Source organism: Micropterus dolomieu, linkage group LG13, assembly GCF_021292245.1.
Source record: "Micropterus dolomieu isolate WLL.071019.BEF.003 ecotype Adirondacks linkage group LG13, ASM2129224v1, whole genome shotgun sequence".
Lineage (NCBI taxonomy): Eukaryota > Metazoa > Chordata > Actinopteri > Centrarchiformes > Centrarchidae > Micropterus > Micropterus dolomieu.
This window is the reverse complement of record NC_060162.1, coordinates 7930094-7941818: the sequence shown is the minus strand read 5'-3', so window position 1 is coordinate 7941818 and position 11725 is coordinate 7930094.

Genomic DNA, 11725 nt, shown 5'->3' with positions numbered 1-11725 from the left:
TTATACTTTTCTGCCACCGACGCCTCAAACAAGGGAAACAGAAAAATGTTTCCAGTGTGTGTGAGATATTCTTCCGTGTCTGATGGAGTGCAGTGCAAGTTACTTGACTTTTATGAAGATAGTGATGAAACTGCAAATGGTATTCATCAGGTTCTGATGAACTGCCTGGAAAAGCATGAACTGGAAATAAAACACATCACAAGCTATATTCTTTTTAGTTTGTCATATGTACATGAAGGGGATAACCTTTGAACCTACAGTGCATAAATTGTTTTGACAGATAGTAGAGGTAACAGGTAGTTGTTCAATTAAAGGACTGTGTTAAAGGTACCTGTTGTAAATAATTATTAAACCTACCAAATATGTAATTGATTAGCTATCATTATGACAAATTGCTTAAAATTATACACTGTATATTCACACAAAACCATACCCGTACTGCTGCAGCAGGCCACTTTTTGTCCCTTATTTCATAGTGACAAAGTCGGAATATACAATGCAAAACCTTCTACGCCCTTTGAAACTTCACCCAGCGTAGAGCTCTCTCTCCACGGCAAGAGTCTCGCCAAGACCCCGGTCCCTCTCGCTTCAACTCATATTCTCAAATAAGCCCCACTGATGCTTTGTGGCCCCGGTCAGACCATCCCACTATACCACTGTCCCCCCTCAAAAGTTATACCCCAGTGTTTGTCTTCATGCCTCTTTGCCACTTGTCAATACTAGCGCTAGGACATCAAACATAATGAGCCCAAAGCTCCATGTGGAGCTGGGACATGTTCACAGATAAATTTTGGACTATACACTGTTGTTGCCAAAGGAGGGATGGACAGTTCTTTCATTGCTGGTGGTTGTTTCTCAGCCACTGTGTTTTTATATAACTTCTGAAGCTGTACACTGAAGAAATTAAGCTTAACTAAGTCCACAGATGCACGGGCTTTTTAAGTTTTTCCTCTGTCCACATCTGCCATTGCAGAAAATATTGCCTCATATAACAGAGGTTCATTTTCAGTGACCCAAAATGCACTTTGGATGAAAGGCAAAAACGCATTAAATAAAGCTAAATTTTCAAAAATACCTGTCTACGTGTGGACAGAGCCTGAGTGAGAGCATGTGTAAGGAGGGGGGCTGCGCAGTTATTGACAGTGTGTTAGAGAACTGGCTCTGATTGTTTAGACTCAGCAGTGGTGGATTCTTGCAAATGGCATTAGGGGCAGTAGAAGAAGCCAGAAGAGACAGATTTTTTTCAGATCATTCTGCTGTTGGGACATGGTGACAGTTTCAGCAACAATGTCAAACTATTACTTGTCATACTAAAAAGAATGGTTGACAAAGAGATGTTAGGTTTGCAGCTATAGGTAGTTTATTTTGTCGTTATGTGTGAAGACTTGTTGGTTGCTTACTAAGAATCATCTGCTACACCTCTGCCACATAGTTGTGTGTTCGGGGGAATTAGCATTCCTTCCTGCATCTCTTTTCAGCATGCCAGCAGGGTAAGCATACAGATTACTGCGGAGCCATGAAAACCAACTTAACACATGAACACCTGAATGAAAGAAAGCATTGTTTTAGTTCAGGAAGAGCACAAATGTCATGCTGTGCCAATCTGTCATCTCCATCATTGTCATAAAAAAGCATTATATTTAAATTACTTGCTTTACACTCATTGTTGCTATATAAACTGCTATGCAACCTGCTACAAGGTAATGCTTTACCCCTACCCCCAAAACCCCGTATTTGATAGTCTATCCAGTGGCTCTGACACCGATAACATGGTGCTGTTGTTGCCCTCTATGAACACCCATGGGGGATTTGCATTACAGCCTGGCTATATCTTCTGCATGCTTGCTGGGAACACAGGGGGCAACTTACTGCAGAGGCATGAATGTCAAATGGAACTGTGTTACCATTTGTTACTATAGAAGGTTTTATCTTTTGACTGATGTGTTTCCAAATTAAATGCATGTCGCTTTGTGATGTTTCACTGTCAATGTACTGTAATGCACAACGCACTTAGTTTATTACATTTTTGTTAACATTTATTTTATTATATCAAATTAAAACAATCCCATGAAAGACACGGGACCTTAGTTTGCATTGTGTACACAGACGTGATATTCAAGCGGCTTTACAATTCTTATGGGAGAAGTGCACACTCCCATCATATGAAAAATATGTAAAGCTGTCCGGTCATCAGTACATAACAATAAGACTTGGAAAAGCAGATTCCATGACTTATGATATGACATGCACAGACCAAAAACATCTAAGACAGCAAGGCTGGTAGTATCCTCCATGCAAAATCTAATTTGCTCATACAGGCGAACTGGTAAAACAATTTGCAGGCTTTGGAAGTATTTGACCGCTGGTCTGTCACGCTTGTCATAATTTTTGAACAGCTTTGGTCATTGCTCCCAAACCCTTGCTAACCAATGATGTCATGTGATTGGCTGAAGCTTACATATGTTCAGTTTACTTTTATAGACTTACTATAGTAGTTGTAGTAGTAGTTTTCTTCCTTGTTTATTTCTTGTTTTTAGTCACGTTTATTCGCCAAATAATTCTCACATTTCGTCATCAAGTTGACCTGAAGCTATATGTATGAAGGGCTTTTCAGTACATATGAAGAAGATGCAGATGTATGCACATGTTGGTATTTATGAAAAATAGACTTGGCATGACTAAGTGTGTACTTGTCCACATACTCTGTAGTAGTATAAACATATTCAGGCAGAATGGAAAGGAGTATGACTGTTCTTGATATTACAATTAGAAATTTGATTGCTGTTAAGTTGTCTGGGAAACTAATGTTCTTTTATTTTTCTCACAGTATGGCGCACTTCTGACTTTACTGCAGAGCACCTTCAACACAATGTGGTGTTGACATATTACTATGCCAGCACTTCTTAGTTTCTTCATGTGTGATCAGTAACTGAATTGCCAACACAATGAGTAATGACCACTCAATGGATGCCTTAGCGCTAGTAAAAGACCTTGCAAATAGAGCATGCTGATTTCTTTGACACACAACAATTAATAGCTTATGGAGCGCTTCAGATGTCCGAGGGAGCTCTGTGTGTGTTTGTGAGTATTTTTGTGTGGACCTGAAAGCTCTCTGCTTTCCCTTCGGTCTGAGCCCTTAAGTAAGTTTGCATGGCAATCTCAATTAATTACTTTTTTTTTGTTATTGAATGTAACTTTGAGGTGACATTAATTAAATTAGCTAATGTAATCACACTCTTCTTTTTGCATGAAAGTAAATCATTTGAACCTTCATCAGTGCCTCCTTCAAGTTGGTGACAGATCACCACAGCCATTTCAAGTACAGATAACGGCTGTTTTTTGCCTTCCCTTTAAAGTAAAGTCTTAATTCTTTCAGTGTATGGTACTTATTTTAGATTACTGACTGCATTAGAAACCATTTTCCATTTTCTTCCTTTCAAATAAAAAATGCAACTGGCCATGCATCCTGTTCTCTTCCTTTCTGTCGACAAATGTGAGCAAACACTCGCAATCATTGCAAGCAGTTTAACTTATAGATATATGTAAAAAGTGTATTTAGCCATATATTATTCAAGTTGAATATAGTGAGCGCACAGATGGAGAGCAAATAAGTCGATTATGCTACAGGAGTGGTTTGAGAAGTGAGTCTGAGAAGTGTCTTTGGACATTTTATACTTTTCTGTTGTGCAACCTCAGCACCATTGGGGTTTATCGTACGTGTTTTTTTCTTGTCACATATATAAATGTAATATATTTGGGTTGTAGACCCCTGCATTTGTGATCGACATTTTTCTTTGACATCGATGAATTCATAATGTCAGATAATGTCAGATTAGTCGATAATAAAAATAACTGTTAGTTGCAACTCTATAGAGTACAACATCTTTACAGCCACCCTTTAAGCTTATAGTGGATGACCATTTCATACTAAAAATACTCTGGGAGTATCACTTTAATTATTTCAGTGTATGCACACCGCATACTGTGCTGGTAGCTGCTATAAATCATGTAAATAATGATAAGGGCTTTACCTTCAACTTCACCTGTGATAACATAAGCACTGCAAATGTACTGATTTCTAATCTTCCATTTTTTTCTCCTTGGATGCATCGATCCATACACAACACCTTTTGTACCTCTTGTACACCTTCCTGTCTGTATGAGAATAGGTTAACCCCAGTCCTTAGAGAGCTCCCAAACAAACTACACAAGCTAAAGTTTTATATTTATGCTCTCATCCACAGTGCCCAGAAGTATAAAAATGTTTTCAAAACTGCCTACCATCAGGTTATCTGCCCATCTCTATAACACCATATGCAATTATTAATTGATAATCTAAAAAGTGTTGTGTTTTTGTTAAATTGAATTTATAGGCCCAAATACTGTTGGCAGCAAGCAGTCATTCAACAGTGGTCTTCTGAATGTGGTGATATGTAATTTTATGAATACAGATCCAGTTCTATTTAAACTTTTATTGGCTTTCCCCTAACTTGATGTCCAGTTTTATAATCATTTATACACCCATTTGGGATGGATCTGTTTTGGTGAACAAAATGTGTACATGTGTATATATGCAGGATGTTGGATAGTTATTTCATGATGTCATCCACATACATTCAAGAATCAAAAAATTGTGAAATAATTTAAAAAAATAATAATAATTACCACATGGCATTAACAAACAATAAATTAACTTTCTTAGTGAGTGCTGCAGCAGAGTCATTTCATCATGCCACATTCGGTTCTGTCGAGTTTATTATCACATGAAGTGGTTACATTGATGACAGATTTTTAGCATTTTGAGCATGGGCGTAAATTTCATCTCAAAGTAGGGGGGTCAAACAACATAAATTTTTTTGAAATTTTTGAAGGGGACACAAATAATACAGCCAAAATTGTACTTGTATAGGATACGTGTACACAGAGAGAAGTCTTTTCTGGCCAACAACACAAAGCAATAGCTGTTTAAATATGACTTAAGTTCATAGGTTCACCTATATATATATTAGATATTTAACAGCAAGCCGACTGATCTGCCACTTAACATCATAATGTGCAAAACCCAACACAAAGGAAGATCTTTGGTATTAGCCTAATATTGGTTCACACACACAGGATTATTGCTGTAGTAAGAGATGCAGATTACACTTTTCCTGGCTGATTCCAGTTACTGATTTTTTAAAAGGTCTGACCTGCCGATTCTAATTTTGGCTGTTTCCGATTTAATTTCTTCTAAGATCTATAATTGACAGCATACACAAACATTTTGTAACTATTTATTGGAAAAATCTATTTTTATTAGGATCCCCATCAGCACCAGTATAAATGTTAGCTATTCTGGTCTCACATTGATTATAAAATAACATTATCATTTTCACTGGAAGGAGCTGAAAATAAATTGCACACCATTTTAATTCTTCTTAATTCCCCAATTTATGTTTATCTGCTCACCTTGCTTTTCCCATCAGACACACAAGCACACACCTACACCTCTGTCTCTCTTTGTCTGCTCTGACTTTATTTGTCAGCAGTTTTATTTAAAAGAACTCTCGTTTGGTTTCACCCGCGATTCCGTTTTCACAGCAGCAGATGAGCCGCGTGTGGAGGAGGCTTGTTGTTAATTACCGATAGAGACCACCGTGGTATGAATGACATTGTCACCAACAGCTGTGTTCACTGTTGCTTTACCTGGTCCCTGCTTTACAATATCCACATCTCTTTCTGTGTGTTTCTCTGCAGATGTAGTGAGGGTCGCATCTTCTTCACTCTCGTGAATAACTTCCACTCACCTAAGACATCTTTTAGCCTGTGTGTGTGTGGCTCTAATATGAGGTTGCTGTCTGTGCACACATGAAACATGGCGCAACGCAGTGTGTTTGTAACGTTCAATGTGACCTTCAGAAAATTGGATATTTGACAGTACTCGGCCCCGGTCACTGGTCGGAACAGAGTAAGCGAAAATAAACGGCCTACTTCAGTCCCCAACTAATAAATCTGTGCATCTCTAGCTGTAGAAGATGAGTTCCAGTCCAATAAGCTGTTAAACAAGCTACCAAATAAGCTAGGTAAAGTTTTAATAACAGAGTGGGTTCACAGAAAAATAATCAGTTATCACTTCTTGTCATGATTTATTTATTAATGACTCAACATCATCTTTATTAAAGACAAAAGAATCAGTTCATCCAATATTTAATAGTGTTGTGTCGGTCAAAGAACGTTTCGTTCATAAGACCTAATCGTGTGTATGACTCGGGAGGAACGGGTTGTCTCAGTGAGTGATTCATTCACTTTCACGCATGCGTGAAGGATCTTGGACTCTTACCTTCACTCGTCACACGGCAGCTGCATGGGCTCCGTCAGCACAGGAAACAGATTAGTTCACGACTCTCAACTGCGGGTCTGTTTGAGTTGTTCATTTGTCACGTGACAGCTCGGCTACAGGGCTGTGGTAAGCAGGCAGCACAGGAAGCAGAATTGATTAGTTCACGACTCTCAACTCTGGGTCTCTAGGTCTGAGTCGTTCATTTGTCACTTGACAGCTCCTACTGTGGAGCAGAAATGAACTACTCGTTCACCGCTCACAGGGGTCCTCCGCAGTCTTTCCTTCACTCGGCAGGCTGAGTGACTGCCAGCGCCGGAGAATGAGAGGCAGGTCGGCTGTCAGGTAACAGTCACTGGACTGACATTATATAGCTATTTTGTTAATTACGTTACATTTTATAAAGCATAACATTATTACAGCGCAGTGATGTTGTGAAGTTATAGTTTTAACACAGCTGCACCGTAACTTTAGTCACGCTAAATTAGTGTTTAACATTACAGCTAACAGCTGATGAGAGTTCTTCTGGGTCCACTTCAGAGCCCTGACAGGGTTCTACCTGGAGCCAAATTACCTCTGATGTCGTCTCCTCTCCAAAACAAACAGACCGGCTCATTAAAACATTAAAACACAACCACATAGCAACATTAGCGTTAGCCCAGTAAACAGCTAACAGCTGATCCAGGTCCGCCAGAGAACGCAACGAAACTTTTACTTTTTATTTACCAACAGAGCCGTGCTGTTGTTTCACCGCTCGTGACTGGTGAACAACCTGCAGTGTATGAGAGCGATGTGCTCATGTGTGTTTCTCTGTCTGCAGAATCCGGACCTGATGTGGCCCATTCTGCGTCCAGACCTGCCAAACTGCTGCGTTTATTTCTTTGTTCCTCTCTCTGTGCTGGAGTTCTTTAAGAACTTGGTGGCTTGATCCAGATTATTATTAAATTGGTTGAATTTTAATAAGAGTGTGTTTATTCATATATTTATTTATAAGCTTATTACTTCAATATATTTACTGCAAATCTGATATTAATATTTTACTCATGGATAGGGACGTTAGGCTACTGTACAAATGAGCACTTCAAAGATAGTAATTATATACATAAGCCTTTATATGGCTGGTCTGGTTGTATACTACTCGGGAAAGATTGTGACAATGGAAGGATTTAGCCGGAGTAGTGGTGATTACATATTGACAACATATTTCTGTGGTTTTTACATGGTTTGAATTTGGTTGTGGGCCCAGGGGGGTTTATATAATGATGATATACAGTAATCAAGTGGTGAATTTGTGCATTATACTTGCAAGCCAGGCAGCCTTCCGTATTTGAGAACGGCGCTGTTTTTTAATCGCCCACTAGAGGGCTGCAGCACCGCAATAACCAGCCTAGTTCAAATGAACGAAATGACTCACACAAAGATTAGTTAATTGTAATGAACGATATTTGAATGAACGAGTCTGTCAAAAGACTCGAACTTGCCATCACTAATGTTTAAAGTGCGTAAAACAGCCCTGCCAGCCTGCTTAGCATTACTAGAGCTCTACAACTACTGAAGGATTTGAACTGGTTTTCTGCCACCGGACTCCTGTGAGAGGGGAAGCAGGCAGTGGACCAAACCACTGTGAGGCAGGGGGGACTCAAAATGTTTCTAAACTCTAAAAGCACTTTAACTGCCCTGTTTGCGTTTGTATTGTTTTACTATTTACACAGTTATTTTAATTATATATCATTTGATGTTTTTTAAGGGGGGAACACCCCTCAGATAGGGGGGGCATGACCCCCCCCCCGTGTTTTCCACCTATGATTTTGAGTCATTTTTATACTTCTGGGGACTGGGGTTGAGAACATAAATATATAACTTTAGCTTGTGTAGTTTGTTTGGGAGCTCTCTAAGGACTGGGGTAAACCTATTCTCATACAGACAGGAAAGTACTGATTAGCTTGAGAGCAGCAGTTATTCCTGTGGTTGGCTCTGATGAGCTTTCAGTTCTGTTTCTTCTTTGCAAAATTAATGTTGTGTTTTGGCATGGCTTTTATTTTCAGGAATTTAGCTCTTAGGGAAAAAATACTTTTCTTCTCAAGTTCTGCAGGGGTGTCATATCAAGCTGGAAATGTCGGGATAAAACCACACACGTTTTCTCACACCTTGTATTGTACTGTACTGTGATGTTGCCAGTTCTTGACATGTCAGCTCCTTAATTATAATAATAACCCAAGCGATATGGGTGAGGAAATACTGAGGCAATAGTGTGTTTGGCTGTTTTATTCAGCCTTACCTGACAGACATCTTCCTTTATTAATCAGAATCATGAAAGCATGACCCCTGAATTTTACTTCTGACTGGCCATATTTAATCTTCTGACAACTTTAAAGGCAGCCTTAAGATTCTGAGAATATTCTAAAAAAATCTTTGTAATTTTAGGTTGAATTAAGACAGATATTATAATACAAGAAAAAGTAGAGATTAATCCCTTCGGCACATATTGATTATAATCAGTAAGTAAGTCCACCACAGTGTTTTACAGACCTATGCTGAGTTTAAAAAAATGCAGGCATTTAAAATACATAAACATATTACTTGATACAAATAACTTTTAAACTGTTTAAACTGGCTTAATTTTATACAGGTTCATATTAGTGAAGATTAGTTGATTACCTGGATCATTAGGACTATAAATGAGCCTGTCCTGGAGGACTTATTCACAAATCTGTCAAAATCTGTGTTAGTGAGCGCTTATCCTTTGCCGTGATAATTCATCCACCTCACAGGTGTGGCATATCAAGATGCTGATCAGACAGCATGGCTATTGCACAGGTGTGCCTTAGGCAAGCCTCAATAAAAGGCCACTCCAAAATGTGCAGTTTCACTGTATGGGGGGGTCCGGAAACCAGTCAGTATCTGGTATGACCACCATTTGCCTCATGCAGTGCAACACATCTCCTTCGCATAGAGTTGATCAGATTGTTGATTGTGGCCTGTGGAATGTTGATCCACTCCTCTTCGATGGCTGTGCGAAGTTGCAGTTAGGTCGAGGTGGGATGTACTGCCAAATTCTCTGAAATGCCTTTGGAGACGCTTATAGTAGAGAATTGAACATTCAATTCACGGGCAACAGCTCTGGTGGATATTCCTACAGTCAGCATGCCAATTGCACGCTCCCTCAAAACTTGCAGCATCTGTGGCATTGTGCTGTGTGATGGAACTGCACATTTTCGGTGGCCTTTTATTGAGGCCAGCCTAAGGCACACCTGTGCAATACCCATGCTGTCTGATCAGCATCTTGATATGCCACACCTGTGAGGTGGATGGATTACCTCAGCAAAGGAGAACTGCTCACTAACACAGATTTTGACAGATTTGTGAACAATATTTGAGAAACAGGCCTTTAGTGTACATAGAGAGTCTTAGATCTTTGATTTCAGCTCATGATGAATGGGGGCAAAAACAAAAGTGTTCATTTATAATTTTGTTCAGTGTATATATGCGTGTGTGTGTGTGTGTGTGTGTGTGTGTGTGTGTGTGTGTGTGTGTGTGTATATATATAGCACTGTTTTTAATAAATTGATCATATATTTTCTTTGTAAAATATTAATGTGTAAAGAACCTAGTAACTCCAGCTGTCAGATAAATGTAGTGAAGTAAAATGTACAATATTTTCCTCTGAAATGTAGTGAAGTAGATGCTCAACTGAAGTAAAAAATACTATTGAAACCTTACGAACAACAGAGTCTGAGACAGCCTGTCTTTGACACTTTTTCCAATAGACATCAGACAACTGGGAACCTTTTCGAGGGGTCCAGCTTTGGCAGCAACTGTGACAACCCCTATAACCGAACACCCACACCAGTAGTGACATCGAGAGACAAACTGAGCAGTAGTCATTCATTTCAAATGAACGCTAAGACATGAAGAGCGACACAGAAGAGCAGAGCAATACAGGAGGAGAGATCTCAGCATTTTTGGAAACGGGAAAAAGTTGATCAGAGTTCATCTTGACGCATATGAGAAGTGATTTGGTGTAGCGACAGCCAAGTGAAGAGCAGAAGTGGGCTGCTATGAAACTTCTTTTTGATTTCAGCAGCTTGTTTCTGTCGAGGTACAGGTATATTATTGAAAAGAATAAAGAAGTAAAAATGTGGATTTCAATATATTAACTAATTAAAAGCTACTTCCATCATTAATAAAATAAAAAAACAATCACTGTCAGAAATCATGTCCGTACTGAAAGAAAACTGTGGTAATCATGCAGCTTTAAATATAATTTCTTATAAGAAGGGTTAACTTAAATACTTGGCTTTCAATCTATATCTATCGTATCTTACTGTAGTATTTTTCCCACTCAACACACTCAACAACTCCCAAAACCCATGAAAGATCTTCAAATGTTGCTAAATCCTGTTTGGTGCACAGAAGTACATGACTTGACCTTTTCTAAATGAGCCCCACCGAATTCAAACAAGTTAGAAATAGAGAAATAGGCCTTCAAAAAATATCTGAAATATCTGACTAAAACTCTTCTAACCTTGGCAGAATATTTGGCATCCATCTAGAACCCATTACTCACAGTAAGAAGCTGATTGAGAAACTAAGCTGTCAGGGCTTTCAAAAAGTTTGTTTTATATTTGTCGCGGTATTGACTCAATCAAGGAGAAGAATTATTGTAATCAAGAATTGTTATGATGTTGCAACATTCTTTCTTCCTTCTTTTTTTTTTAAATGAATGTTAACATACAGCTTGATCTGTTTTTGTGACTCTCTTTAGGAATCGATCCAATGCTTGCACCATGATGAGTTTTTTTCAAACCTTTTTCAAAATGTTTCAGTACATTGTCCCTATATGCATGTGTCCATCCAGTATATGTGGCCCTGTGTGTGAGTGTTATATTGCAACTCCCTGTCTTCTGTTAGGGAGGTACAGCATATGAGAAAATATCACAGGCCAGGTAGTCATGTCTCTAAGCTCCTACGCAGCAGTCCCATCTCCCTGTGTCATGTGACTGAAGGTCCCGGTGGGACCTTATGGGAGCTGTGTATCCAATATTCTGCCTGACAGACACTGGAAGAGGTAACCTGGAACCTGCTTATTACTGGTGACACCTCACAAGTATGAAGCAGTTGCTAATAACTAAGCAGACCCCATGAGAGCCATAGATGGAGGCTGTTGGCGGGAGTAAAGTGAGGTTTCAGCCAACAGGCTTTTATTGAAATTGAAATTGGTTCTCACTTACCCTTTGAAATACAAGGGATGAACTAGTCCTGTACTGCCAAACCTACATATCTCTGTTTGTACTGTGCCAGCACGAAGGATGGTACATATTGACACAAGTCATATGAGCATCATACCAGTATCATTCTGTATCTGTGGGGATTGACATAGACTTGAAATGGAAGTTGTTCTATGAC